The sequence below is a fragment of the Gossypium arboreum genome, chromosome 10 (genome assembly GCF_025698485.1).
Source record: "Gossypium arboreum isolate Shixiya-1 chromosome 10, ASM2569848v2, whole genome shotgun sequence".
Classification (NCBI taxonomy): Eukaryota; Viridiplantae; Streptophyta; class Magnoliopsida; order Malvales; family Malvaceae; genus Gossypium; species Gossypium arboreum.
In genome coordinates this window covers 38,796,648-38,810,456 of record NC_069079.1, presented here as the reverse complement: position 1 = coordinate 38,810,456, position 13,809 = coordinate 38,796,648, and positions in this window count along the sequence as shown.

Sequence of the window (13,809 nt, the reverse complement as noted above, 5' to 3'; positions counted from 1 at the left end):
CCCGTGTCCTAACTTGTGTGCAAAAACCTGGACATTCTGTTTCTGTCGTCAACAATTCTTAAAGGTCACACGGCCAAGGCACACGTCCGTGTGCTAGGCCGTGCCCTTCACACGGCTAAGGCACACGTCCGTGTGCTAGGCTGTGCCCTTCACACGGCTGAAAGACACGGTTGTGTCTCTGCCCATGTGTTTACTATCATGCATACTGACTTGTAATTTTTTTACGTGCAGGGGACACACGACCGGATCACACACCCATGTGGCGGGCCGTGTGTCACACACAACCTAGACACACGCTCGTGTGCCTACCTGTGTGGACAAAATGAGGCTATTTACCAAACCTCTTTGCCACCCTTGCATACATAACCTGTATAAAATCACTTTATGCCAATACAATGATACCTCACTTAGCCAAAATAGCCACAATGGACAACATTTCATTTGTGCAATTTACTCTCCATGAAAATATCATCTTCAATTTATAAATATCAAAATTAGTATTGACCATTATCAATGGCCTTATACAAAATAAAGGGATTTATCTCAAGACAACACATTTGGCTAATTTCTTAATGACACAAAATATTAAAGTCTAAACCCTATACATGCCATATGCAAAAATAAGAATTCTAACTATACCGAGTGTTCAGGATGATAGTGTGATCGTAACCTCCAATGTCCGATGATTCTTGAGCTATGTAGGCGACACTATAAGAAAATGGAAAAGAGAGGGAGTAAGCATAAAGCTTAGTAAGAAGCATGCAAATACATAGCAACAACTATACCATTCATTAACATGTTCTTAATATAAAATAGTTATAAGCACAACTTACTCATCACATCCTACTACACATCATATAATATATTCTGAACTCACGTCTCATACATACCAAATAGGTACCTGTACCACTCACAACACGGTTATACTTTTCTCTAAATTTTAAAGCATAACTCCACCGTTGAACCATTCAGAACATTACCGGATATTCAATAAACCTCAACATGGGATAGGATGCTGACGCCATGTCCCAGATTTGGTCTTACACTAGCTTAACTCGTAGCCAGTGCATGTCCCAGACATGTCTTACACTAGCTCTCGTCTTACTGCTGATGTTATGTCCCGAACATGGTCTTACACTGGCTCTCATAATGTAGCCGATACATGTCCTAGACATGTCTTACACTAGCTCACAATACTCTATACATCATGGCATGAATATCTAATTTATTTCCCATGGTTCATACGAGAATTTTGCTTTCTTAATTAGCATCATGCCTTTTCATTTCCACAATCAAGTAATTCATGCTAAATTAACTCACTGCATATAATGACAATGTAGTTGTAATATTTGTATACAGCTTACCTCGGTTACAAAATATAGTGTCTAGACGGTTTAATCAATTTACTTGGCCTTCCCCCGGTCTAAGTTCAGATTTGGTATTTCTTGATCTATAATAACAAAAATTCAAAAATTTAGTCACTTTATCAATCTAGGCACCCAATAGTCAATACTTGGGGAAAATGACCATTTTGCCCCTAGACTTTTACAAAATGACCATTTTACCCCTAGGTCCGAAAATAAATTTTTATCGAATTTCCTCCTATCAAATCTATTCGAACCATTTTTACTCTTATAGCAATCCAAAATTTCCACTATCTCGCACATTTACCATCAAACTTTTAACTTATGCAAAATAGTCCCTACTAGGGTTTTCATGAGAAATCCTTTCACAAAAGTTGTTTATTACACATCTACTACTCATATTCTTTCATAAAATTTCAAAAAACTACACATATAATTTCATGGAAAAACCTTAAATTCTCAACCATTTTACAAAATAGTCCCCTTAAGAGAAAGCTTATGCTTCAAGGGGTCCAAAAATGTAAAAATCATCAACAAAAAGTATGTAAATCACTTACTTGCAAGAGAAATAAGTTGCTGAAAATTTTGAAGGTCAAAACCCCTAACAATGGTTGAAAAATCTGTGGGAGAAGGAAGAATGAAAGAATGAAAAGATGATAGCTAGGCTTAGGCATTATTTTACTACACATTATGTCGTCCCTTTACCTAATGTTGACTTTTCAACATTTTTTTTATCTCCCATGGCCGGCCAAGCTAAGATCTAAGGATATTTTTTCCCTTTAAAGACCTCAAAATTGAGATTCATAACAATTTAACACCATTAGCTATCAATTTAAGACTTTTTCACTTTATGCGATTTAGTTCTTTTTCGCAATTGAGCTCATAAACGTTAAAATTAACTCACCAAAATTTTCATACACTACTAATAACATGCTATGACTCTAAAATAATAATAAAATAATTTTTTTGACTTCAGATTTTTGGTTTGAGACCACATTCTGATTAACCCTAAAATTGGGCTGTTACAATTCTCCTCCCTCAGGGATTTTCGTTCCCGAAAATCTTACTGGTGAATAAGTCTGGGTATTCATCTCTCATAGTCTCCTCGGGTTCCTATATGGCTTCCTCAACTCCATGTCTATGCCAAAAAAGTTTTACGAGTGTTATACTCTTATTCCTTAACTGTTTGACTTCTCGAGCCAAAATCTTGATAGGCTCTTCGCCATAAGTCATGTCCGGATGAGTCTCAACCTCTGTTGGCGTAATCACATGAGAAGGGTCTGATCTATATTAGTGTAGCATGTACACATGAAACACGTCATGAATCTTTTCCAATTCTGGTGGCAAAGCCAATTGATAGGTAACTGGTCCTACTCTCTCGGTAACTTCATAAGGTCCTATGAAACAAGGACTCAACTTGCCTCTTCTCTAAAATCTGAGAACTTTGCCCCACGGGGATACTTTCAAAAATACTCGATCACCGACTGGAAATTTGATCTCTTTCCGTTTTAAATTTGCATAAGATTTTTTCCTATCCGAGGCGGTCTTCAAACATTCGCGAATCACTTTAACTTTCTCTTCAATCTCTCTGACTAAATCGACCCCGTGAATCTGACTTTATTTGAGTTCAGTCCAATATAAAGGCGTTCAACATTTCTTCCCATATAAAGTCTCATATGGTGCCATCTTCAAACTTGACTTATAGCTATTGTTGTAGACGAATTCAACTAATGGTAAGTACCTTTCCCAACTACCTTGAAATTCGAGAACACAACACCAGAACATGTTTTCTAAAATCTGAATCACTTTTTCTGACTGACCGTCGGTTTGTGGGTAAAATGTCGTGCTAAAATTCAATTTTGTTCCCAATGCCTCTTGTAACTTTTTCCAAAACCTCGAGGTAAATCTTGGGTCCCTATCCAAAATAATCGACAAGGGTATCCCGTGCAATCTCACAATCTTAGAAACGTATAAGTCATCCAATCTCTCAAGGGAGTAGTCGGTACGCACTGGTATAAAATGCGCCAACTTTGTTAGCCTATCCACAACAATCCAAACAGTATCCTTTTTTTTCAGGGTTAATGGCAGGCCCGTCACGAAATCCATAGTAATCTGGTCCCACTTCCACTCGGAAACCGTGATAGGCTGAAGTAGTCTCGAAGGTACTTGGTGTTCAGTCTTCACTTGCTGACACACAAGACACTTGGAAACGAATTCAGAAATGTCTCTTTTCATTCCTGACCAGAAGTACATTTTCTTTAGGTCATTATACATTTTTACACTACTCGGATGGATGGACAAGCAACCACTATGTGCCTCTCGTAGAATCTTCTGTATAAGCTCATTGTCCTTGGGTACACAAACTCTATCTTTGAACATTATACATCCATCGGCATCAATATGAAATTTGGATTCATTTCTCGTCTCGCATTGAGCCATCTTAGCTTGCAACTCCTTATCACCTTTTTGAGCTTCACGGATCTCTTGTAGAAACATTGGTCTAGCTCTCAACTCTGCTGGAACCAAACCATCGTTAGATACAGTCAATTGAGCATGCATGCTCTTAAGGCAAACAATGACTTTCTACTCAAATTGTCGATAATTACATTCGCCTTTCCCAAGTGATAATCAATCATCAGCTCATAATCCTTTATTAGTTATAGCCACCTTCGTTGCCGTAGATTCAACTTCTTTGGAGTCATCAAATACTTGAGACTTTTGTGATCAGTAAATACTTGGCATTTCTCACCATACAAATGGTGTCTCCAAATTTTCAATGTGAATACTATGGCTGCCAACTCCAGATCGTATGTTGGGCACTTTTCTCATGTGGCTTCAATTGTCTCGAAGCGTAAGCTATAACCTTACCTTCTTGCATAAGCACGCACCCTAAACCATTCAAGGAGGCGTCACTATATATCACAAACTCCTTGCCCAACTTTGGTTGCACTAACACTAGGGCTTCGGTTAACAAAGCCTTTAATTTCTCGAAACTCTGTTGTCACTTTTTGGTCCATTCAGATTTGATATCTTTTTGTAGCAGCCTTGTCATTGGAGTAGCTATCATAGAGAATCTATTTACAAACTGTCTATAGTATCTGACCAAACCAAAAAAGCTTTGAACCTCTGTCACATTCCTCGGTGATTTTCACTCAACAATAGTTGTGATCTTGCTGGGGTCTACTCTAATCCCATCTCCCGACATAATGTGTCCTAAGAATCCAACCTCCTTAAGCCAAAATTCACTCTTGTTGAACTTGGCATATAACTGCTCATCTTTCAAGGTTTGTAAAACCGTCCTCAGATGCTTCGTGTGTTCACCTTCATCACGCGAGTAAATCAGTATATCGTCAATAAAGACCACTACGAACTTATCCAAATACGGCCAAAAGATGTGGTTCATCAAATCCATAAACTCCGCTGGGGCATTAGTTAAGCCAAAGGGCATGACAAGGAACTCATAATGCCCGTACCTTATCTGAAACGCAGTCTTAGGTACATCTTACTCTTTAACCCTCAGCAAATAATAGCCAAACCTTAAATCAATCTTAGAAAACATGGTGGCTCCCTTCAACTGATCGAACAAATCATCGATCCTTAGCAAAGGATACTTGTTCTTCACAGTTACCTTGTTGAGCTGTCTATAGTCGATACATAAGCTCATCGAACCGTCTTTCTTTTTCACAAAAAAGTACTAGGGCACCCCACGGTGAATAGCTCAGTCTCACAAAGCCCTTATCCGTTAACTCTTGCAACTATACCTTCAACTCTTTCAATTCTGTTGGAGTCATCCTATACGGAGCGATCGAGATAGGTGCCGTACCATGGACCAATTCGATACCAAATTCAACTTCCCTAGCTAGAGGTAATCCGGGCAACTCTTCTGGAAACACATCTATAAACTCACAAACCACTGGCACCAATTCAATCTTCGACTTAGACACTTGAGTATTCAGCACAAAAATGAGATAAGCCTCATATCCTTTCCTCAAATACTTCTTAACAGTCAAAGATGATATAATCACGGACAAGTTATCCGATTCATCTGGCCCAACTCGAAGAATATTCCCATCTTCATATTTTAATTCGATAACTTTTCTCCCACAGTCCACTACAACACTATGACAAGTCAACCAATCCATCCCAAGGATTACATCAAATTCATTAAACGGAAATAACATCAAGTTACCCGGAAAACAATAACCTCTAATTGACAGAGGACAATTTCTACACACTTGGTCTACTAGAACATGTCTGCCTAAAGGGTTGGACACTTTTATCATAAATTCAATGAACTCTACTAGCATGTTCATACGGGATATCAATTCCATGCAAATATAAGAATGGGTAGACCCTGGGTCAATTAAAGCAACAACAGACATATCATGGATAGAGAAGGTACCCGTGATCACGTTGAGAGACTCTGTCTTTTCACGGGCACGAATAGCGTAAGTCCTTGCTGGGGCTCTGCCCTCGGACCTCACTGCAACATCTCTTGGCGCACCTTTGTTGGTAGCCCCGCTTCCAGGGTTCTTTTGTGGTCTACCCATCAAAGGAGCACTAATTACTTTCACATTTTGCTTTTTCTCTTTATCATCAAGCTCGGGACAGTCTCGGATGAAGTGGTCTAGTGACCCACATTTGAAGCACTCTCTTTATTTGCCTCGGCACCAGCTGAAATGGTGCCTACCATATAGAGGAAATTCTAGCCTATTTGGCCGAGCACTGCCTACACTCGTGACAGTAGTGGTTTGGGCTCTAGAAGTCGTGTTCTGCTGGTTCTTGTTCTTATTCGAGAACCCCACCAAAGTATTCGATTGGGTATTGAATTCCTTCGATCTCTTAGATTAGGACTGATGTGATTTCCCTATCTGTCTTTTCCTTGAATCACATGACTCAATAGCTGCCTTCCTTCTCTCTTTAACCAACTCCTCTGCTTTGCATGCTCTCTCAACGAGTATCACGAATTCTATTAATTCTAATATGCCAACAAATACTCAGATATCCTCATTTAGACCATCCTCAAACCTTTTACCCATGGTAGCTTCAGTGGATACGCACTCCCACACATATTTGCTGAGTTTCACAAACTCACGTTCATATTCTGCTACTGTTATACGGTCTTGCTTTAACTCTAGAAATTTCTTCCTCTTTTGGTCTATGAACCTCTGGCTAATATACTTCTTTCGGAACTCTTCCTGGAAGAATTCCCAAGATACTCTTTCTCTCGGTACAAGGGATCCAAGAGTATTCCACCATTGGTAGGCTGAGTCTCGTAGGAATGACACCACACACTTCATGCACTCTTCAGGCGTGCACGACAGTTCATCAAATACCCTGATGGTATTCTTCAACCAAAACTTTGCTCTCTCTGGGTCATCATCTATGTTAGCCCGAAATTCCTCTGCCCCTTGCTTTCGTATCTTGTCTACCGAAGGCTTCTCCATCCTAAACACGTCCGTTCATTGTGGAGCTACAGGAGCATACTGAGGAATCGGAGGAGGTGTTGACCAAACTTCGTGTACCAAGCATCCATCATTTAGAGATAAGCTTCTCTAGCCCCTCTTCCTTGGCCCATAGTTACGGGCTCACTCTCAACTGGCGCGGTCCCTTCAGTGAGAGCCAGAGTGTTATTCTCTACGTCATCCGCCGTAGCTCTATCAGGATCCATTTACTATATGAAAATATAATTTATAATAGTCAGGAGTCGTCACACTATCAATATACAGTTATGACATGTATAGCTAGACTCGTACTTATGCTAGGTTAGTCCTAGAACTGACTAAATCATAGCTCTGATGCCACTAAATGTAACACACCACATCCGTATCCTCTGCCGGGACGGAACGCAGCGATACCTAATTCGGTCAAATTTAAAACTTTTTCAATCTAAATCGAAAACTCCATAATAAAGGCCTATGAGGTTCCAAACGTTCATTTAAAACCATTCAGGAATGATTCGAGTCTTTCCACAAAGTCAAATTTTTTTTTACTAGACACAAGGGCACACGCTACTGTGACTAATTCGACATGGTCGTGCTGTTGGCCCATGTGGCTCACACGACCTAAGCAACACAGGGACATGCCCGTGTCCTCACCCGTGTGGTATTAATTCTAAATTCACACCTACAGGGGCTTTCACACGGCCTGACACACGCTAGTGTCCCTGGCTCGTGCCCTTCACACGGTCATGACACGCCCGTGTCCTAGCCCGTGCAAAAGCCTGGACATTTTGTTTTTGACGTCTGCAATTCTTAAGGGCCATACAGCCAAGGCACACGCCTGTGTACTAGGCCGTGCCCTTCATACGGCTGAGACATACGGTCGTGTCTTTGCCCGTGTGTTTACTATCATGCATACTGTCTTGTAATTTTTTTACGTGCAAGGGACACACGACCGGATCACATGCTCATGTGGTGGGCTGTGTGTCACACACGGCCTAGACACACATCCGTATGCCTACCTGTGTAGATAAAATGAGGCTATTTACCAAGCTTCTTTGCCACCCTTACATACATAACCTGCATAAAATCACTCTATGCCAATACAAGGATACCTCACGCAGCTAAAATAGCCTCAATGGACAACATTTCATTTGTGCAATTAACTCATCCATGAAAATATCATCTTCAATTTATAAATATCAAAATGAGTATTGACAATTATCCATAGCCTTATGCAAAATAAATGGATTTATCCCAAGCCAACACATTTGGCTAATTTCTCAATGACATAAAATATTAAAGTCTAAGCCCTATACATGCCATACGCAAAAACAAGAATTCTAACTATACCGAGTGTTCAGAATGATAGTGTGATCGTAACCTCTAACTTTTGATGATTCTCGAGCTATGTAGGTGACACTATAAGAAAATAGAAAAGAGAGGGAGTAAGCATAAAGCTTAGTAAGAAGCATGTAAATACATAGCAACAACTATACCATTCATTAACATGTTCTTAATATAAAATAGTTAATAGCACAACTTACTCATCACATCCTACTACACATCATATAATATATTTTCTCATACATACCGAATAGGTACCTGTACCACTCACAACACGGTTATACTTTTTCTCTAAATTTTAAAACATAACTCTCACCATTGAACCATTCAGAATATTACCGGATATTTAATAAACCTCAACATGGGATAGGATGCCGATGCCATGTCCCGGACATGGTCTTACACTAGCTTAACTCGTAGCCGATGCATGTCTCAGACATGTCTTACGCTGGCTTACATCTCGAGGCTGATGCATGTCCCAAACATGTCTTACACTAGCTCTCGTCTCACTGCCGATGCCATGTCCCGAACATGGTCTTACACTGGCTCTCGTAATGTGGCCGATGCATGTCTAGACATGTCTTACACTAGGTTACAATAGTTCATACATCATGGCATGAATATCCGATTTATTCCCCATGGTTCAAACAGGAATTCTGCTATCTTAATTAGCATCATGCCTTCTCATTTCCACAATCAAGTAATTCATGCTAAATTAACTCATCGCATATAATGACATTGTAGTTGTAATATTTGCATACAACTTATATCAGTTACAAAATATGGTGTCTAGACGGTTTAATCAATTTGCTTGGCATTCCCCTAGTCTAAGTTCGGATTTGGTATTTCTTGATCTATAATAACAAAAATTTACAAATTTAGTCACTTTATCGATCTAGGCTCCCAAGAGTCTATACTTGGGCAAAATGACCATTTTGCCCTAGATTTTTACAAAATGACCATTTTACCCCTAGGTCCAAAAATTGATTTTTATCAAATTTCCTCCAATCAAAAGCCTATCCGAACCATTTTTACTCTTATAGCAATCTAAAATTTCCACTATCTCGTACATTTATCATCAAACTTTCAACTTATACAAAATAGTCCCTATTAGGGTTTTCATGAGAAATCTCTTCACAAAAGTTGTTTATTACACATCTACTACTCATTGTAACACCCCAAACCTGGCCTAGACGTTATGGCCGAATCTACGATGTCACATTGAAGTGTGTTTTGAAAAGCATCGTTCTGTTTGAAAAGTCCGTACTATATCAAAACCCTCATAGTGATCTTTTACAAAACTTTCAGGTATCTTGATCGTTGTTAAGAAAAATCAAGTAGGTATAGCAAAAGTTTATTCATTTCAGGTTATTATTACACTTTAAAAACAATGTTTGTTGCAGAAGCTTTTTGAAATATGTTGTAATAGCGTGGTGTTTTGAAAAATATTTATCTTTTTGAAAATCCACATCCTACTGTTAGTAGATATAAATCAAAGTAAATAAACCCCCAAATTAAAGTAAAAATTTAAAGAGGACTTTTTACAAAGCAAATACCCCAAATCAAATAGCTTAAAGATTAAAAGTTTAAAACAGTAGCAAAAATAGTTGTGTGCCCGTCGAGTCCCTCACAACACCGACCCGCTTAAGGATTACCTGCACAGGAAAACAGAAGGGTGAGTCTATGAAACTTTAGTGTATAATCCCTTATTAAACAAACAATCAGTCATACAATAGGAAATACTGATGCAGGCTTAAGCCTATTTGAGAATGATCCGAAGAATGATTAGGGCCTTACTCTAATATAGTATCAGTAGCAGTGTGGGCCTTAGCCCATTACAGTAACAATAATAGAAATACAATTAGAAGTTCTACCCATCCATCCTCTACACTCCACTCCGTCTAGCCCTACACTCCATGTGGGGATAAAATCGACCCACCTATCCCTACCCTCCAAAATATAGCACCGGCTGCGGCATTAAACAATATATGCAGTAGAGCTGCCAGTACAGTACACTTCCTCCAAATATATCAAACCCACCCTCATGCAACATGTCATGTCATAATATCATACGTGTATGCAAAAATGTCATGCTCGAATACAGTCATACAAATCATAGGGGCATATCAGTCTTTTTACCTCATAAGGGTATAATAGTCATTTCATCAGCATGGGATCGAAGTATACTTACTAGCCCAACAGTAGGTCCACAGTCATCTCGGGCGACCTATTCAACCTTAACAGTCAATCAGTGAAAATGGGTCCAAAGCCCATAATACGGCCCATGTGAGGCCACACGGGCCTAAAAATGGCCTTGGTCGTGTGAACTACACAGCCTAGCCCAATGATCTTCACACGTCCGTGTGGTTTACCCGTGTGGGGCCACGAGCCCGTGGGGCCCACACGGCCTATTTTGGCCCAACGTGGCCCAAAACAGCCTAAGCCCATGAAATCGCTCATGATGGCCTCTATGATCGAACGCCCAGAATTTGTGCATCCGATTCACCACACAAGCGAGCGTACGCTCATGTAGCGACACTAGCCATATTTTTCGACTTTTGCCGAATTACGATTGAAGCAGTGTGATTACACACCAGGTTGCGATAAATGTGCGAATAGCTCGAGTGGTTCCCCAAACCTATATGAACACGATACACTATCAGTCTTTTAATCTATGAGGTTAACAATCCTTTAAATAAAACTGAACTAAATTATAAATTAACACTTGCCTTGCTCAACAATTAAGACTCCTCCCACTTCAATTGATACTGAAGATTGATTATAGGCTCATACAGATCATCAGCACCCAAACTGAAATCTATTAACCTTTATTAGAACATTCGCATAACAGTTGAACCAGTATATATCACTTACCAAAATTGTAAAACTGATTCTAGAGAAGGAACACAATTGGTCTTCTATCTCAAACGAAATCCCACACCGTAGAGGCAAGGCTAGCACCCACGCTTCTAGCCATAAACGACAGTAACAGAAGAAGTTAGAAACAATATTACTATATAAAGAAAAAAGGGTGAGCGACTAGAGAAGAAGCAGGCACCAACCGATTGTTCAAAGAAGAATTACAAAAATCAAAACGATTGGATAGAGAACTAAACAGAAATTGGCCCAAGTATTCAAATGGAAGGAGAAGGAAGAAGATGCAATAGGTTTAGGGGAAGTCGATTGAAAGAAAGGGAGAAGGAAGAATCAACAAAATCGAGACTAAAACTCGTACAAGTTTAAGAAGGGTGTTCGGTCAACAGAAAAATAAGGGAAAGAATGACAGCTAAGGTGTAGAGAGAACAGAGGAGGTCGGTCTGCAAGGCACGACTGAAGAGAAAAACCCAAATGACATGTTCCCCGAATGGTCACACTCAGTATTCGGCTATCAACAAAACCCCAAAACCAAAGAAAGGAAAGAAGTAAAAAGAAACAATAGCTATCCAAAATGGGAAGCAAAAACCACACAATTTCGGCACCCAAAAGCCTATGACTGAATTGACATAAGAGAGAATCCCACTTTCGAAAAACTACTACCACCCCCTCAACCTCCCTTAATTCTCTCTTAAGATCCCTCCCCACATCACTCCAACCGATCACTATCCAAATCCCCCCAATTCCCACCTAAATTTTGGCTACACAACTCCCTCACCCCCAAACACTCTAACCGCCTACTAGCTTCAGATTTCCACTGACATTCAATCTCTTACATGGCGTAGCAGTAAAATAAACACCCTTTGCATGTAACAGGACTCGAACTCAAGTCTCCTAGCTGCAGTAACATGCCACTATCCCCTGAACCAGCAAGCTTTTTATAACACAACTTAACCATATTTATTTAAGAAACCTATTGTCTAGAAACAGGGTTAATTCAAGAAAAACAATAATTTTGCACACGCCAAGGCTTGAACTCAAGACTTCTCCAACAGTTCTCCGGACACTTAGCCATTGAAGCAAACATGCATTTATGCAACACAACATACAAAAATAATTGCTTTGATTTTTGGGGCATTACACTCATATTCTTTCTTAAAATTTAGAAAAATACACATATGCTTTCATGGAAAAACCCTAAACTCTCAACCATTTTGCAAAATAGTCCCCTTAATAGAAAGCTTATGCTTCAAGGGGTCCAAAACTGTAAAAATCATTAACAAAAAGTATGTAAATCAATTACTTGCAAGAGGAATAAGTTGCTGAAATTTTTGAAGCTCAAAACCCCTAAAAATGGCTGAAAAATCAGTGGGAGAAGGAAGAATGAAAGAAAGAAAAGATGATAGCTAGGCTTAGGCATTATTTTATTACACATTATGTCATCCATTTACCTAATGTTGACTTTTCAACATTTTTTTTGTCTCCCATGGCCGGCCAAGCTAAGATCTAAAGGTATTTTTCCCTTTTAAGACCCCCAAACTGAGATTCATAACAATTTAACACCATTAGCTATCAATTTAAGATTTTTGCACTTTATGCGATTTAGTCCTTTTACTCAATTGGGCTCATAAACATCAAAATTAACTCGCCAAAATTTACATACACTACTAATAACATGCTATGACTCCAAAATAATAATAAAATAATTTTTCTAACTTCAGATTTGTGGTCCCGAGACCACTATTCTGACTAGTCCCAAAATCGGGCTGTTACACACAGCTTTATAAAAATCTTATAGTTCAAAACCAAATAATCAAATAGTTATTGAAAATGTAAACTGATAATAATTCAATTTCACCAGGACTGTCCGAGACCTCCGCACACCGAGTCCAACGTCAGAATTTAGAAAAGGGTACCTCAAAGGGAAACACTAAGAGGGGGTGAGTTATTCGAGCTCAGTGTGAGACCAAAACAAGATTAAAAACAAATTTTCTGAATTCAAATCAGTATTGCATCAGATTTACAGATAAACACCACGTCAGAAAGAAACTTGGAACTAACGTCACAATAGAACAAAAATCGCACTCACATCAATTCACAAACAAAAAGACAGAATTTAGTCAAACAGTCAAGCACCCAAAACATACACATGGACATGGATGAAATGCAGTCAAATAAAACCCACCCATCCAGCCAACACACCTCTCCGTCCCCCGATCACACCCCATAAGAGTTGTTTAAGCTCATCCAGCCGAAACACACCACATGGGACCTAGAAGGCCCATCCAACCTAGCACACCACATATGTGGACTAAGCAACTCATATAACAATACGCAGCAAAGCTGGCGTATGTATCGTACAGTGCAATGCAGTAATCCGCTATACAAATAAGTTACTGATCTTAATTACGGAATAAAAAAAGACGCAAGACAAAGTGGCCTTTTTGTAATCTGAGGCGATAAATCATTGTACGAGTAAATTTCAGTAGAACTACCCTATCAGATCAGAATCAGACTCTCTTCTCTTTATTAACCCACCCAAAATCCTTAACTTCATGCAAGTGTATATATGCACACAAATTCAGAGAATAGATACATTTACACAATCAGTCAGAAGGAATAGATATGCAATACACTCCATAGACCAGATTCAAAATCACACATCACATGCAATCATCACAGATATCGAGTCTAGGACACCTTCCCTAAACTTAGCTAAGGGTCGGAGCACCCACACAAACATATATTTAGATCAGAAATGCACGCAGAACCAATATAAGTGT